This window comes from Epinephelus moara, chromosome 22, assembly GCF_006386435.1.
Source record: "Epinephelus moara isolate mb chromosome 22, YSFRI_EMoa_1.0, whole genome shotgun sequence".
Lineage (NCBI taxonomy): Eukaryota > Metazoa > Chordata > Actinopteri > Perciformes > Serranidae > Epinephelus > Epinephelus moara.
In genome coordinates this window covers 12,863,331-12,878,337 of record NC_065527.1, presented here as the reverse complement: position 1 = coordinate 12,878,337, position 15,007 = coordinate 12,863,331, and the positions used below count along the sequence as shown (strand labels likewise).

At 41.6% G+C, this 15,007-nt stretch overlaps 1 protein-coding gene across 1 annotated transcript in view; it reads left to right on the top strand.

Annotated features, from left to right (window-relative positions):
- Positions 1–15,007, top strand: part of rims3 (regulating synaptic membrane exocytosis 3) — a 47,734-nt gene that overhangs the window by 18,569 nt on the left and 14,158 nt on the right. The gene's annotated exons all lie outside the window — the stretch shown is intronic.

Sequence of the window (15,007 nt, the reverse complement as noted above, 5' to 3'; positions counted from 1 at the left end):
TTCACTGTATGCACAATAACATCAGCATAATCCACTCCAAAGGGCATTTGATGCCCTGCCTCTGTTGTACCTGTGATATGTAATTCAACAAGCCCTCAGTGGCTTTACCTTTCATTGTAATGTAATGAGTTAATTTTAAAAGCCGCTAACACCAGCGAGTGTTGGAGGAAGCAGTGGCAGATAGTATGTATGATGGCAGTGGTGGTGGTGTTATGTGTCCTGTGGGGTATAATTACATATACTGTGCAGCAGCAACAAACATGTTTGTCGCTTTGTGCCTCGGCAGCGAGCACAAACCCTCTCGCTCCTGGTGGGAAATGGGGAAAAACATGTCACACACCGAGGCTCGGTACAGGCTGAGAGGCAGGGCCAGGAGGGGGCAGGGGATGCAGCTCATTTCAATACAGTTAATTTCTTTCTTCATTCCTCTGTTGATAAGAAGCACGCTGTTCATTTCCCCACATCCTGTTAGCACATTATGTTTCTCCTTCCAGTACGTTGAACTGTAACCTTTTCAGAATGCTGTCTGCATGTGTCTCTCTGCTCGCCTGATCGCTTTGTGGTAGTACAGTGCGTACATCTAAATCTGTGAGGACACTCAGTCTTATTACAACATCTGAGGGTTGTTGCTTGTCTTCGTGTGGCAGACTGGGACCTTTTTAATATGTTCATTAGTTTCTGTACCAATGCTAAAATTATTTCCCTAGTTTAAGCCAATATACTGTTAATATGTGTTTATCCATTTATTTTTACAAACCTTAAATATCTCCGTAATTTCTGTGAAATTAAAGTGAATATATTTGGGTTTGTTGGTCACACCAACAAGACATTTAAAGCAGTCACCTTGGGAGCTGTGTAACCAGTGGACTCTAGTGTTGTCTGTATTGTGTTGATATGAAGAGGCCTAGACCGTGGATATCTTTGGAGGCGATCTTTGTTTATCCCTGACAACAAGAGGTAAAAATAAAATCCTCTGTCAAACACGACCATATAACTCGAGCCCCTACACAAATAAAGTGACACAGGATTATGTTAGCATAAAATTAAATTATAAACAGCGCTTAAACACGGAAATTACCACAAGAGCAATGTCACTTACCTCTCCCATGGAGAACAACAGCAAAAGGGGAGATGTAAGGCAGGAGACACCCCTTTATAGGTGGGGTACCCCCAAAGGTGAGTGTAGGGGTGCAGAGTATCAGATGTTCCACATATTTACTATGGAGGCCTAAGTGTCAGGTAATGGTAACTGAAACAAATTTTGTGTAATTATAACACTTAATATTACAAATGTGCATTTGACTTTGTTCCACATGTTACTGCACTATAATTGACCCTGTAACAGTTGGACTCTGGGAAGTTGTAATGACCATTTTTCACTAGGGAAGCACCGATTTATTGGCCAAACATCGGTATCAGGGCGATTCCTGCCTTGTTAGCTGCCATCAGCATATCGGCAAATAAGATGTTGAATCACATCAGTGTTGTGCAGACTAAAAAACAGGGCTTGATGACTAACTGTGTCCCTCCGCCCTGGGGACAATAGAAAACCTGTTTTGGATGAACAGAGATCTTCCCCAGAACAACAAATTGGCGGGATGTTCAAATGTAATCTTGAAAAATCTAGTTTTTGGTGAGAAACTTGAATAAATACAGCTGTTTGAAGGAGAAATGTATTTATTTATACAACAATATACATTTGATGTTAGAGAATTATTATACATATAGTAAAAAGGCTTTTGAAGCAGTTGTTTAAAGATGTTTTTCATGTGAAAGAAGGTTATTTTAAAGGTTTTATGAATTCTGAATTCTGAATTTGTGCTCATTTAAAGCGTGAAGTGTAATGATGGACTGTATGACTTTAAAACAGATTCCCCTGGTACAAAAGGGGAAATAAATAACAACAAAAACACAATTATTAAATTAAACATTGGTATCGACCAAAAATTTCCACAATCAATAAATAAAATAATCTTTAGGTGCAGCACGAAATCACACACAGCTGCAAAAATGTCAAGAGTGACACCATAAATTCCAAGGCTTATTATAACAGTGGTTCTTGATGTAAAGAAAGTAGAGATAACATAGCCCAGACAACATTTTACTATCAAATAAACCACACAATAAATACAATCATGACTAAAATTGGTCCAAGTGAAATAAATTTAAAAACAGAACAGTCACATACAAGTTATAACTGTAACGGTAAAGTTAAACTTCCAAGTTTCCCATTAGAGCTAATATATCTTTCTAATTGAACACATCTTAGAAAAATATGTCAAACTAAACACACCAATGCCGAATGGTGTCTTTACAGAATCAGCTGCAGTATATGACACATGAAATAAAATGAGTGACAGGTGTCCGTCCTGTCGAAGCAGCTCTGTCCTTTCTAATCTGAACTTCTTGTATAACTTCTGAAAGATTCGTGAGAGGAAAGAGACCATTTCAGAGGAAAGGAATGAGGATGAAAACATTAAAAAAAATGTGTGTGCTTACTTGAATCATACATGTTATCATGCCAGCTCTGACATGGCCACCATATGGCTAATGGGCAGTGTGCACAGGAACAAACACACACAGCCGATCACATGCGCACACACACTTACTTAAATCCTGTATCATTATCATGTATCATTACCTGTTTTTAGCTCCCATCAGTGTGAGATGGCTGTCGCTCTACCACTCAATACACAGACACAGACACAGACACACACACACACACACACACACACACACAAACAAACACAAAGAGCTCAGTGCACTGAGGCACAGCTGACACTTGTCTGACGCAGGGAGGGCTGTCGATATTTTCACCACAGGGGCTTTCGTGTCTCTGCGTTCGTGGTGATGAGGAGAGCACAATGGAGGGGAAAGTGTGGATGAGGAGGCTAGGAGGGGCTGAGGATGTAGAGAAGAGGAAGGGGAGATGAGGGGTGTGTCTAAATTTAGATGTTCTCAGCTGCCAGAGGAAGACATCGCGCCTGGAATGAAATCACAGTATCATGCACCGCTCCTTCCTATTCCATCCATACCACATCTCTCCTTGTTATAGCCGGATCATCTTCAGCTTCCTCATGACAGGTTCTTGGGAGAGCATTGGTATTCTTATTGGCAGGCAGCCTGAGTTTCGGTATTGGGGAGAAAAAGTCAGATTGGCTCATCCTTATTTGGCATTATCTCAGGTAGGCTAAAAAATAATGTTTCAATTGATTTAGGTTAAATTGAACCACATACCTAAATGTTACGTAAATTATTTTGTGTCACAATCCAACAACACGTTTATGTCACTGTTGTACTAGGAATTGACCATGTCCTCACAACTTTACAAGGCCGAGCCAGGGAATCTGTTCCCGGAGACAAACAAGGCTGTTTACTCAATGACCCGGAGAGGCCGAAATGGGCTGCTCTAATCTGCTGTTTTCCCTTCCTCATAATTCATACCAGCTAGAGGCAAAAAAAAAGTGTATAATTAGTTGGGTGGCCCACACAACCAGACACACAGACAGAAGGTCACACAGACAGACGAACAGAACGACGCAAATATTCCTCCTCACCGGGTCGAGTTCCATTAAGATCCTCTTTGTGTTCCTTCCTGGCAGTCATTAATGGCCCAATCTGGTCAGCTGTCGCTGCTCCATGTTCCGAGTGACATGTGCATTGATTGGCTGATTGACTGGCCCAGGTGCCGTCACCATGCTGCGCTCGGTTGGTCACCTAATAGGCGATAAGCCACAGGTTGAATTGGTCCCCAGAGACGAGGTGTGTGAGGGAAGTAATTTGGACTTTGGATGGGAATAGTAAAAATAAATGGAATGCAAAACAGCAGAGACCAACCTTATGTCTTGTGTCGTTAATTAGTTTATTGGTACCTGATATTATTGAGTAATTTGTTGTTGTATGTTATGGTGGTTGCATTGGCAAAAGAGAGACTCAAAGCACTCCACTAAGTCTATTAAATGCCTTTATTCTGTTTTTTTGTAGTTATTCTAAATGCATTGCATCCGTTTCATGACTCTAAATAAGTCGTCTCTACTAAAAATCGTATTATTTGTTCTTTCTGTGTTAAATAATAAGATTTATAGTGAGTGACTAAACAGAATGAATGGGGAGGCACAGAGAAAGTGACAGAACACTGAGGTGGCTGATAGAGACGCAAAGATGTAAAAAAGACAAAGTGAACGGAGACAGTGGGAGAATATGTCAGCGTCTCACCATTAAAGCGCTATTAGGAGATAATGTGGTTATGGTGTTGTTATTGTGTCAGGGTTCCTGCAGGGTATGTTCTAGCCGTGATCCATTTCTTGAATTGGATCCAGTCAATTTACAACTATCAGCAGAATTTGTCCCAGTAAGCTCTTAGGTAAGCAAAGCAGGGGGGTTTGTAGACATAGTTTCCGAACTGTAAAAAACAGCTAGTGTCACATTTATTTGAACTCTTAAGAAGGAGAATTGTGTAGTTACATTTTCTCTTCTCAGATATTAAAGTTTATTGCTTTAATTTATCATTATGAGGTAAATTTTGATTACACTATGTAATGGCTATACTGTAAAGACACCATCTGCGTTTTGATTGGTTCCCTATAAGCCTCACTGTCACTGTCACTATGCAAATTTGTCTTCCACCAGGGACGGTCTTACTGAACATGATGGCTCAATTCACGGCACAAAGGAAGTACGTCAGTCATTGCAGACAGAACGAGGACAGCACTTTTGTTTTTCCCGGTAACTAGCGCAGTCATCCCCACTTAGCAATGAAAGTTCTTTGCCGTTATTACCTACAGTAGAGGAACACCTGAAGTAACTGCAAACTTTTGTAGTTGCTAGGCTATGAGGAAACCAGAAAGTGATCTTGTTGTCTTTGCGGCAACAATAAAACCACTTGAAAACACCAAAATGGCAGAAGTTTCCACATTTAGGCCCCTTCCATTGGAGGTTCTTAGTGGGCTTCAAACGTTTGGCAACTGTGGCTTGATTATCGTCCAGTACTCGTTTCAGTAGTCCTTGTTAGGGGTGTAGTGGCTGTTTCCTCACACTAAAGTTCCTAGGCCACTTAGTTTGTGAGGTGTCTCGGTTTGGACTCATGTTTCTGTTCCTTTTCACAAGATCCACAGTATTCGCATGAGGCAGGGAAAAAGTCGAACGAAGTTTACTGAGAATACAAAAGTAGAAAAACAAAACAACAGGCCAAGTCCTTCCAAAAGTTGAGCATAGTGTTCGTTGAGGCAGGACACGATGTCAAGCTCAGCTAACATCCCAGCTACATCAGCTGATCTCAAACAGACCAATCAACAGATGGAGCAGCTTATGGATGGAAGGGAGTCAGCTGATAGATCACATGATTCCTTTCTATGCAACCAATTGGCGATTCTCATTCATGGCGCCCTATTTAAACCTCCTCCTCCTTTTCATGCTGTGTCTGACTTATCAGTGTCATTTCTGTTTGTCATTGATGCTGCTCTGTTCTGTTCCCGGGGGGAACAGAACTGCCTTTCATGTAGGCGCATGGAAGGGCAGGGAGGTGTGCTCTCTGCCTCAGGCTTTCCTCATTTGCACGTGGAAGGGCAGAGAGGTTTGCTCTCTCCGCCTTGGGCTTTCCACATTGGCGTGTGGAAGAGGCTTTCTGCGTAGGCCCGAGGAAAGACAGAGGGGCCCCAGAACAGAGCCATACCACCAAATATAATACTGCAAATGGAAATAAAATTTTCTTTGACAAAAGTGTTCCCGGCTGAAATACATCTCGTATGGTCCACTACCAACTCTCCTTTTTGTCATGTGCACTAAACTACCTTACGACACCATACCTGGTGTAAATGTGCCTGTATTCTAACACATAAATAAAGTAAATATAAACATGACTTTAGTGTAGTCCACCACCATACACCATTCAAAATATACAGAAACGGTTGTGTAAACTTATGACAGCAGAACCTATATGATACGTCATATCAACACAGACATTTTTACTAAATAGAAATATGTGCTTAAGTGGCTCTCACAAGGGGTGTAACAATATTTTCTATCTATAATGAGCTCCTTCCAAAATGTTATATTCCACTGTAAAAAGTAATATTGCAAAAAGCATAGAGTAAATGTCTGAACTGATGTACGGCATTCTGCATGTGACAATGGGCCACAAACTCCAATTTAAACATCTTCTCATCCACTGACTTCAGACGTCTAAAGTAGGACAAGGACATATTTTTTTTTTAGACTGCAGCCTTGTCAACATTTTCAGACAGCAGCTGAGACCTGTGACAGTTGTTAGTGTTAATTGTACCCTCTGGTGTTTCCAAACAAAAATGAGTAACTTTAGAGAGTCCTAACTCAGATTCATTCCTTATTATGAATTCATTTGGCTTCTCAGAATGCTTATTTTAACCTTTTATAGTTCACATGACTCTACACTTAAGATGTGAATTAAGGTGCTGATGAAAGAATAGAGACACAGGCTAAAGAACAAACCCTACGAAGATGAACACGGATAAAATACAGACAGCATAGAAGATAAAGTTACCTTTGATTTTGTTGTATCGGCACACTTTCAGTACGCTTTTCACAACAATGTTGTTGTTATATAAGGTGTGCTTCCATATTTAGATCCTTTGATACAGGCTATTTTAATACATTCCTACATACATGATGTATGTTCCTCTCCCATGGTGTAACTCTGTACATAGATCCGACTCCCACTGTGTCATTGTCTCATTATTCTGGGTTTTGTAACAGGCGAGTGTTGAGGATGGCATTTTGGGTCTGTCTGTGTTCTATTTATTACCTGCTATTATTGGTATCGGTGAGGAGAGAGCACACACACACACATACACACACACACGCGCGGTTTCCCAGGTTTAATGGGTGAGTCACTCCTCCGCTGAACACTGTCTTATCTCCTGAGCAGGTTTATCCATGACTGTGAAAACAGGGCCAGCAGAGCGTCTCTCAGCACACTGTCAGTCTGCACGGAGGGACGCAGAGAAACAAGCGCCTCTGATGAGATGCAGTGCACCAGGAGAGTTAGATTAAAGGACACCAGGCGTGGATATGTGTCTGTTTGTGAAAGGCTTCAACTCTGAGCTTCCCGTCTCTGGTTTATATATGTGTGTGATTGGCTGGTGCACATTCACACTCAATCACCTCACTCTTTTCTGCTCCATTTAGCTCTCACAACCCACTCAGCAGCCATCCTCTTTATTTTCTCAACCTCGCTTTGTCAGTTCCTTTTTTTAAATGTCCTTAATTTAAATCTCTCTGTCTTCTGCGTGTTTATTTCTGAGGTGCTGTAGATACTGTTGGAAATAAACCAGAGATGTGGAAAAGACACAGAGGCAGGGATGGAAAAATGTGACACAGGAAGAGAATACTTGTTAGTTTGCTTATTGAATTGATTCCAACTTTGTTCTCAAGACCATAGCAGCCACATTTCTGGGTGTACTATTGAGTTGGCTGACTGGAACTCTAGCTCCAGCCTGGGAGTGAAGATATGTGAAGGGGCTTTCACCACTGCCAGTAATGTTATGAAACCTATTTTCCAGGTTTCTGACTCAGTTTTATTTTGTGTTGCAATGAAATAAAACAGGTGCCTTTGTTTTTATGCCAAATACTATAATTAAATCCTTGTAAGCTTTGTTTCTGTGTGTAAAGCACATTTAAGGGGTGTCTGCAGGTCCTTAAAGAGCCGTAAAAATAATACCGTCCTTTCACTTTGTACTTGCACTTACCTGTTGGCAAAATGTAGATTAACCTAACTCAGTACTACTTATCTTTATACTTACTGTACATCCATCCATCCATTTTCATCCACTTACCCGGGGCCAGGTCACGGGGGCAGCAGGCCAAGCACAAAACTTCAGACGTCCCTCTCCTCAGCAACACTTTCCAGCTCCTCCTGGGGGACCCCAAGGCGTTCCCAGGCCAGATGAGACATGTAATCTATCCAGCGTGTTCTACTCCGAGCTCCCTCCGGATGTCCGAGCTCCTTACCCTGTCTCGAAGACTGAGCCCAGCCACCCCACGGAAGAAACTCATTTGGGCTGCTTGGATCCGCGATCTCATTCTTTTGGTCACTACCCAGAGTTCATGACCATAGGTGAGGGTTGGGACGTAGATTGACCAGTAAATCAAAACCTTTACCTTCCGGCTCAACTCCCTCTTCACAGTTATGGTCCAGCGCAGCGCCTGCATCGCTGCATCAAGCCACACCAAACCGCCAATCCATCTCGAGCTCCGTTCTACCCTGATTCATAAACAAGACCCTGAGATACTTGAACTCCCTCGCTTGAGGCAGTAACTCTCTTCCAATCCAGAGGGGGCAATGATCCACGCAGTGCTGGAAACAGCGTTGGAAGCAGGACCTTGTTCATTACTATAAAAGGTGCTTAGTGACGCACAGAGCCAAAAACATTCAACTGCTTTATATAGAATCACCCAGATGAACGGCGCTGCTTCTGCATCATTTAGCCCATAGACAAAGTGCACTGGAGACGGTTTAGCACTGCGCTAACTTTGATGAGGATAGAAGTATGTTATCGTGTTGGTCTTCTAGACTCTCCAAATGTTATCGGACCTAATGGATCAAAATCTGAAAGTAAAACGAGTCATTTCGTATCCACTGATTTATCCTTGTCTTTTTCCCAATGTACGTCTATGGGAAAGTGTTTTTGGGCCCCATGACATCAAGCGATGGACTCGGAAATTGTAATTCCACCGTTCCACTGTAGACCCCCAGATTCATTGAAGCTATGCAGCTTTCACAACTATAGAAAGTCCTCCTAAACTGCTCTGGAAACCGTATGCTCACAACATAAATCTTGATATATGACTAGCTTTAGTACGCCTTAGCATCCAGTGGGCATTTCCGTTTTCTGTCCTTAGCTCAAGTTAGCCTGCAGTTCTGGTTATTATTACTGATAAGCAAAGCAGTGCTGATACTGTGCGGAACTCTGTTGACAGGACAATGTTTAGCTATGGCTCTGCTTCGATCAGTTTGCCTGAACTACAGTGTACATAAAAAAGTCTTTGTAGTTTCCTAAATACTTGCAAAGTGAACAGTGTGCTCCCCCACATCGAGATAGCTCCACAGAACAGGATGATGTGATGCAGATGGGAGATAGCTGAAGAGTTTCTGTTTCTATCCCAAATAAGTAAAAAAGTGTTGGGTAATTTCTTCTAGATAAAGTCCTGTACCATGTGTGTGCAGAGCTTCCCTTTATTCATTGTCATGTTATATACTGTGGCTGAAGGTCTTTGTCCCCTGTAATACTCAGATTTACAGCTGCAGCTTATTTTCTGCCTCATTACTGAAGATGTTGTGTATCGTGCATGTCCGACAGGGAAGTTGCCATATCTCGATAATCCTAATTGTAATGATTGAGCAGCTTTGTGATATTTAAGCATGATGAGGGATGATTTGGCAGGAGAAAGAACCCCAACAATAACACAATAAAAGACCACAGATTACAGTAGTATGTCCACGGGTTAAAAGCAGCCTCTACGTGGTCTCCTACACCAGAGAATAGACCTGGCATTTTAGTGCTCAGGGTGTTTTCGGGGTGACTCACTCATGCCCTACTTCTAGCTCTGTTTCTGAGTCACAGCTAGGAAACACACTGTAGGAATTTTGGCGGAGATATTTTGGAGAGCTTACGGTGATCAGATCCTTCGAGGGAAAATTCACCCCTAAAGAGAAATTCTTACATATCAAGACAGCTCAGAAAAGGCTTGTGAACAAAATGAGCAACAGTGGGTACAAAGCTGTGAATTCTCAGAATAGGAACAGTGGAAGTTGAATCACTGCAGCATCTGACCTGTGGTAACCGCGCTTTCATAATAACTATTTTACAGGATGACTACACTTGATAGCTATTCATATTCTCTATGACTAATGGAAAAATCCTCCTTGAGTCTATTGAGCTGCTATTTCAGGTGAGACTGCTGCTCTGTTGTCTCCCTCAACCCCCCTCTCGCTCCACCACCTCGTTTTTCTTTTGAAGCATATTGAGTCACTGGCTCTCCTGACACATACAAACTGAAACCTCACTCGTGGCTGTAAAAGCTTTCTCCTCCCCACTGGTGCTTTTAGAGGTTACCAAACACCAGCTAAGCTTACCGGCGATCACTTTCTCTCCCTTCTCTGTTTCTCATCTCTCGGCTAGCGGCACTCCCTCGTCGTTGTCTTTGTGTTTCCTCCAGCTCACTGACATCTTAATTTTCCCTCTCCTCTATCTCTCATCCCTTCATCTCCATCTTTTTTGCTCTCACTTTCAGTCACAGCCTCTATCATGTTTTCCCAATCTCTCCCACAGACTCCTCCATACTCCGTGCTCTATTCTTAGCCAGACAGATTGGTGAACCAATCGACTGTGAATCTGTCTTTCTTTATGTCTGTATACCTGCTATAGTGTGCATAGGAATGTGTGCGTCTATAAATAGCTTATGCATATGAAAACACTGCCTCTCAAGAAAGTGCTAAACAACATTTATATAAAGGGATAAGTTGCCATTTTGGAAAATATACTTATGGTTTTCTTGGTGAGAGTCACATGAGAGGATTGGTACCAGCAAATATGAAGAAACCGCAGCAGTTAGCTTAACAATGGCTGAACTGAAGCAAGCCTGTGATCAATTGTGCAGGCCACAGTCATTGATCACACATATCAATGCACACCCATGTGCACTAAGCATGATGCATGGACATACATGTGCGGACATGGACACACACAGACCTCATTCTTATAGTCATTGTTGATTGTTTTTTGTCTCTGGTCTTATTGTAGTCTCCTCTTTGACTTAGTCTTTGATGGTATTCTGCTGTATATGTTGTGTTATATTGAATTACTCCATGCTCAGTAGTCTTACACTGCACTAATTCTAAAAGCCAAACCAGGGACAGATGGCAAATTAGCTATGGCTAGACACCTGCATGCATTGCATCTACTTTGTGTTTTACATGTGAATCAATGTCTTGTGCATTCGTTCTTGTCAAATAAACAAGTAAATAGATTAATTAATTAGCAAATGGAGTGGAAAGGGGGGGGGGGGGGGGGGGGGGCAGTTAGCCAGGCTATGTCCAAACATAACAAAATGCACCTACCAGCACCTCCAAAGCTCAAGAGGTGACTTCCTGGAGTCTGGTTGTCACTGTGAGGATGCCAGGCAACCAGCAGACAATTCAGAAAGTAAAGGCCTGGCCACACCAGCGCTTCAGATAGGAAAAGTTGAAAGAAGTTGCAGGAACTGCCATTTGTACTCCGACTAATTAACAATTAGCAAGCTCGTTACCGCCGAGAGATTTTGTTCCCATCTTTATTAAAACTCTCAATTAATGAAATTATGTCCTAGCCCTAGCATGTCCCAGAAGGCTAGCGTGTTAGCGGTCAGCTTGCCAGGCATAGTTCCCCACATGTGAGTGGTCTCTGCATCACCAGGATCAAGATCCACATATTTTATGTAGCCTACTTTTCTTCACCTGGCCAAGAAATAGAATCCCCCACAACAGAACTCCCCGCAAAACCACATTTTGTTTTACACTGTGGCTTTTGTATGTAACAAACGAAATATAACATGTTAAACAGTGAGCTTTCGAGATGCTGGTTAGCAGATATTTTTTGACCTTTGCACAGAGCCACTGTAGCTGTTTCCACCTGCTCCTGGTGTGTGTGCTAAGCTAAACCTAACCTGCTTCTGACTGTGGCTTTAATTTAAAGATTTTTATCGGCTGATATTCGCCTTGTTGACTTTTGTTGGCCTATTGGTAAATAAGATAGCATTCGTTAGGGGTGGGAGGAAAACTCCATACAGTATAGTATTGCGATATTTTTGTGAGGCAATATCGTATCATCAGTGCCAATGAATTATTAATGTTACAAATACAAATTAAACTTTAGGTAGCCTACTAGAATAACATAATCAATTGCTTTGTTGGTCCACTAGGTAGATTTTGCTGCTGAAAAAAAATGGTTGAAGTGAGATAAACAGACTGAAAATGTTATCTTTTTAGATAAAACAGATGTTGACAAAGTTTTCCTTTGGGGACAAAAGTTACAGTTGAAAAAAGGAAATAAATCGCAATATATTGTGATGTATTGTATCGCAATACTCGGCATATCGCAACAAATTCAAAATCGCAACAATATTGTATCGTGACGTCGGTATCATGATTATATCAAATGGTGATTTCCACCCCTAGCACTCACGATGCCAGTGACCAGTGTTTTTTCGTTGTATCATCAGTTTTGCGCAGGCTAAAAAGCAGGGCTCAAAACTAACCGCCGCATCCTGGGGACAATAAAGAGTGTTTAGGATGAACAGAGATCTTACCCAGGATGCCACTGGGACAAAAGAACACAGTAAACTCATTATCGAGACGTCAGGGTATGCACGTTATTGCCAGGAGAGCAAGTTAACGACGGCTGTCTGCTGACCGATGTTTCATTGAGTTATATTATGAGGTCTCTTCAATAAAAATGAGGAGGCTATTAGACAAAGGTAAATTAGAATGTTATCATGAGGTGTTCACATCTTATCTTGAATAAATACAGTTGTTTGAAGGAGATTTCGTACTGTTTTCACAGCAATATAAAATAGACAGAGAGGCAATTATGATATCATAAATCTTTGAAGAAGTTATTTAAAGAATGTTTTTTATGTGGAAAAAGTTGTTTAAAGGTTGTATTTTAAACATAGGTATCGGCCAAGAATTTCACAAACAGTTCATCCCTATTTAAATTACTGTCTGCAAAGAAACAAATAAGCTTCAACAGTAATGCATCTCTCAACTCAAAGCTTGTGCTTCATCGGAGCTCATGGAATTGCCATTTTTTTCCTATACTACATCATGTCAGGGTTTTCACACAGCCGAGCCAGCTGAGGTGTCATTTCTCATACGTTGGGGGCTTTTAGCTGATCTGGCAAACTGCGCTAATAGAGTAAGAGCTCTCGGCTTTAGCAACCCGCGTCGAAAATGACTAAGAGCACTTATTGGCTCCCCTGCAAGGCTTTAACAGGCAATAAGTCGCAGTGTGTGTCACAGAGCTCAAAAGTGTGTGGTGAGTCACCATGTTGTGTGTATGTGTAGCCTATGTATGAATGTCTGGGCGTAAAAGACCTATAATTAGGGTGTCATTACCACTCCTCTCGACATAGAGTGCTGTAAACACACATATTCAGACCATAGCCTGCTGCCGTCTGCCGTATGGTGCTGTAAAAAAAAAAAGATGGACTGGAGAGCTGCTTTTGGTGCATAGGAGCAACACACACACACACACACACACACTTGTAGTTCTTTCTCAGCCAATGCAAACATACACGTTGGTTTCTAAATCTGTGTCATGGCACAGGGAGGCTGCTGCTGCACTGCAGGAAGCATCGACTAAGAGATGTTGTTTGGTTTTTGAGAATTAGAAATGTGATTTGCTCCTAAATCAGAGAGCACAAATCTGCCAAGATGGTCAGATAATTTCCCTTCTGCTCAATATGCGTTGATTTGTCTGGGGGATTCTCTTGACCTAAGTGTAATTTTCTTTTGCAAAGTGTAATTGGCTTCATTATTCTGCCGACAGTTACCTGAAAAATAGATAAATTAGATCAGACGGAAATGGAAATACCTCAGTGGCAGGATTTCGATTTTTGACTTAATAAGACAGAGATTAACTTTTTTTTTTTTCACAGATATTATCCTGAGCTGTCTTTGTCTCGCCTGCTATGTTAACAGAAAAATATGTTCAGTGCTTAATGGTAGATTTTGTAAAATATAAAATCTTTTTGTTAGTTTCCAGCCATCTGATGTCATCTGCTCCTTCTTATCTGCTTCTTTCATTTGAATCGTTCAGCCATGTTGCATCATTCGCCCATCAGCCGCCGGGTTGAGTAATCAAGAGGAAATTACATCTGAATTAGATTACTCTTTTCCTCATTGTAATTAATTGTCATTAGACAGGAGCCCGTGTGGCATATTAACTCACTGACAGACATCCTGCCGTACATGAAGGTTTTAGATTTCAAGAAATCATTTCCTATGCAACGTGGTGCTGAGAAAGGCTAATCGCCTCGCGATGACCACTCCCTGGCTTCTGTCCCTGCCTGAGCTGTTTATGTGACTCTCACACACACTGACAGTGCACACACACAAAGATAACACAGCAGATTAGTTTTGTTTAACTCCCATGCATTATCATTAAAGACTGACAAACACTTTGCATACTAAGCTACACTTAACTCTCCGCCACAGTTATTTGTTTATGCATGCTCTGTTAGAGTTAAATAACTGTCTTAGAGAAGTATACTGCTGGCAGCGTCCCATAAAGGTTGCATTTTAGAGAGCAAGGTTTTAAGAAGGGCACAAACACACACAAGGCAGCCGGGGAAGAAAGCGCAGCCGCATGATTGCACACATACATAAGTACATAAAAAGGTTCCTTAAACTCTTTGCATTACTTTATATTAGCACATAGAGTATAACATGAGCAAAATCCAATGAGATTTTCCCATTGAATTTTGGATTATTGCAGAAAATAAGCTTTGTGGCAAACAAACGTTTATGATACTTGTACATGCAATCAGTAGACATAAAAAGCTAATGAATGAACTTCACTGCAGTTGAATGACTTTAACATCACTCACACAACAAGGCTTTAAAGCTGTTTTTGGCATGATTACGTCCTGTAGCCTCATGTAGTCACTTGTTAGCAACCGAGTCGGGTATTCATTGACGTATTTTATGTCGCAGAACAAAACATGAAAGTTGCTTAAGCTTGTGTTAACCACAGACTTTAATACAGGCATCAAACCAATAACTCATTCAAAAAACATTTAATTTGAGACGAGGGAAAAGGTGTTCCCAGGCCAGATGAGACATGTAATCCCTCCAGCGTGTTCTGGGTCTGCCCTGGGGCCTCCTACCAGTGGGATGTGCCTGAAACACCTCCATCTGGAGGTGCCCAGGAACATCCTGATCAGATGCCTGAACCACCTCAACTGACTCCTTTCAACACAAAGGAGCAGCGGCTCT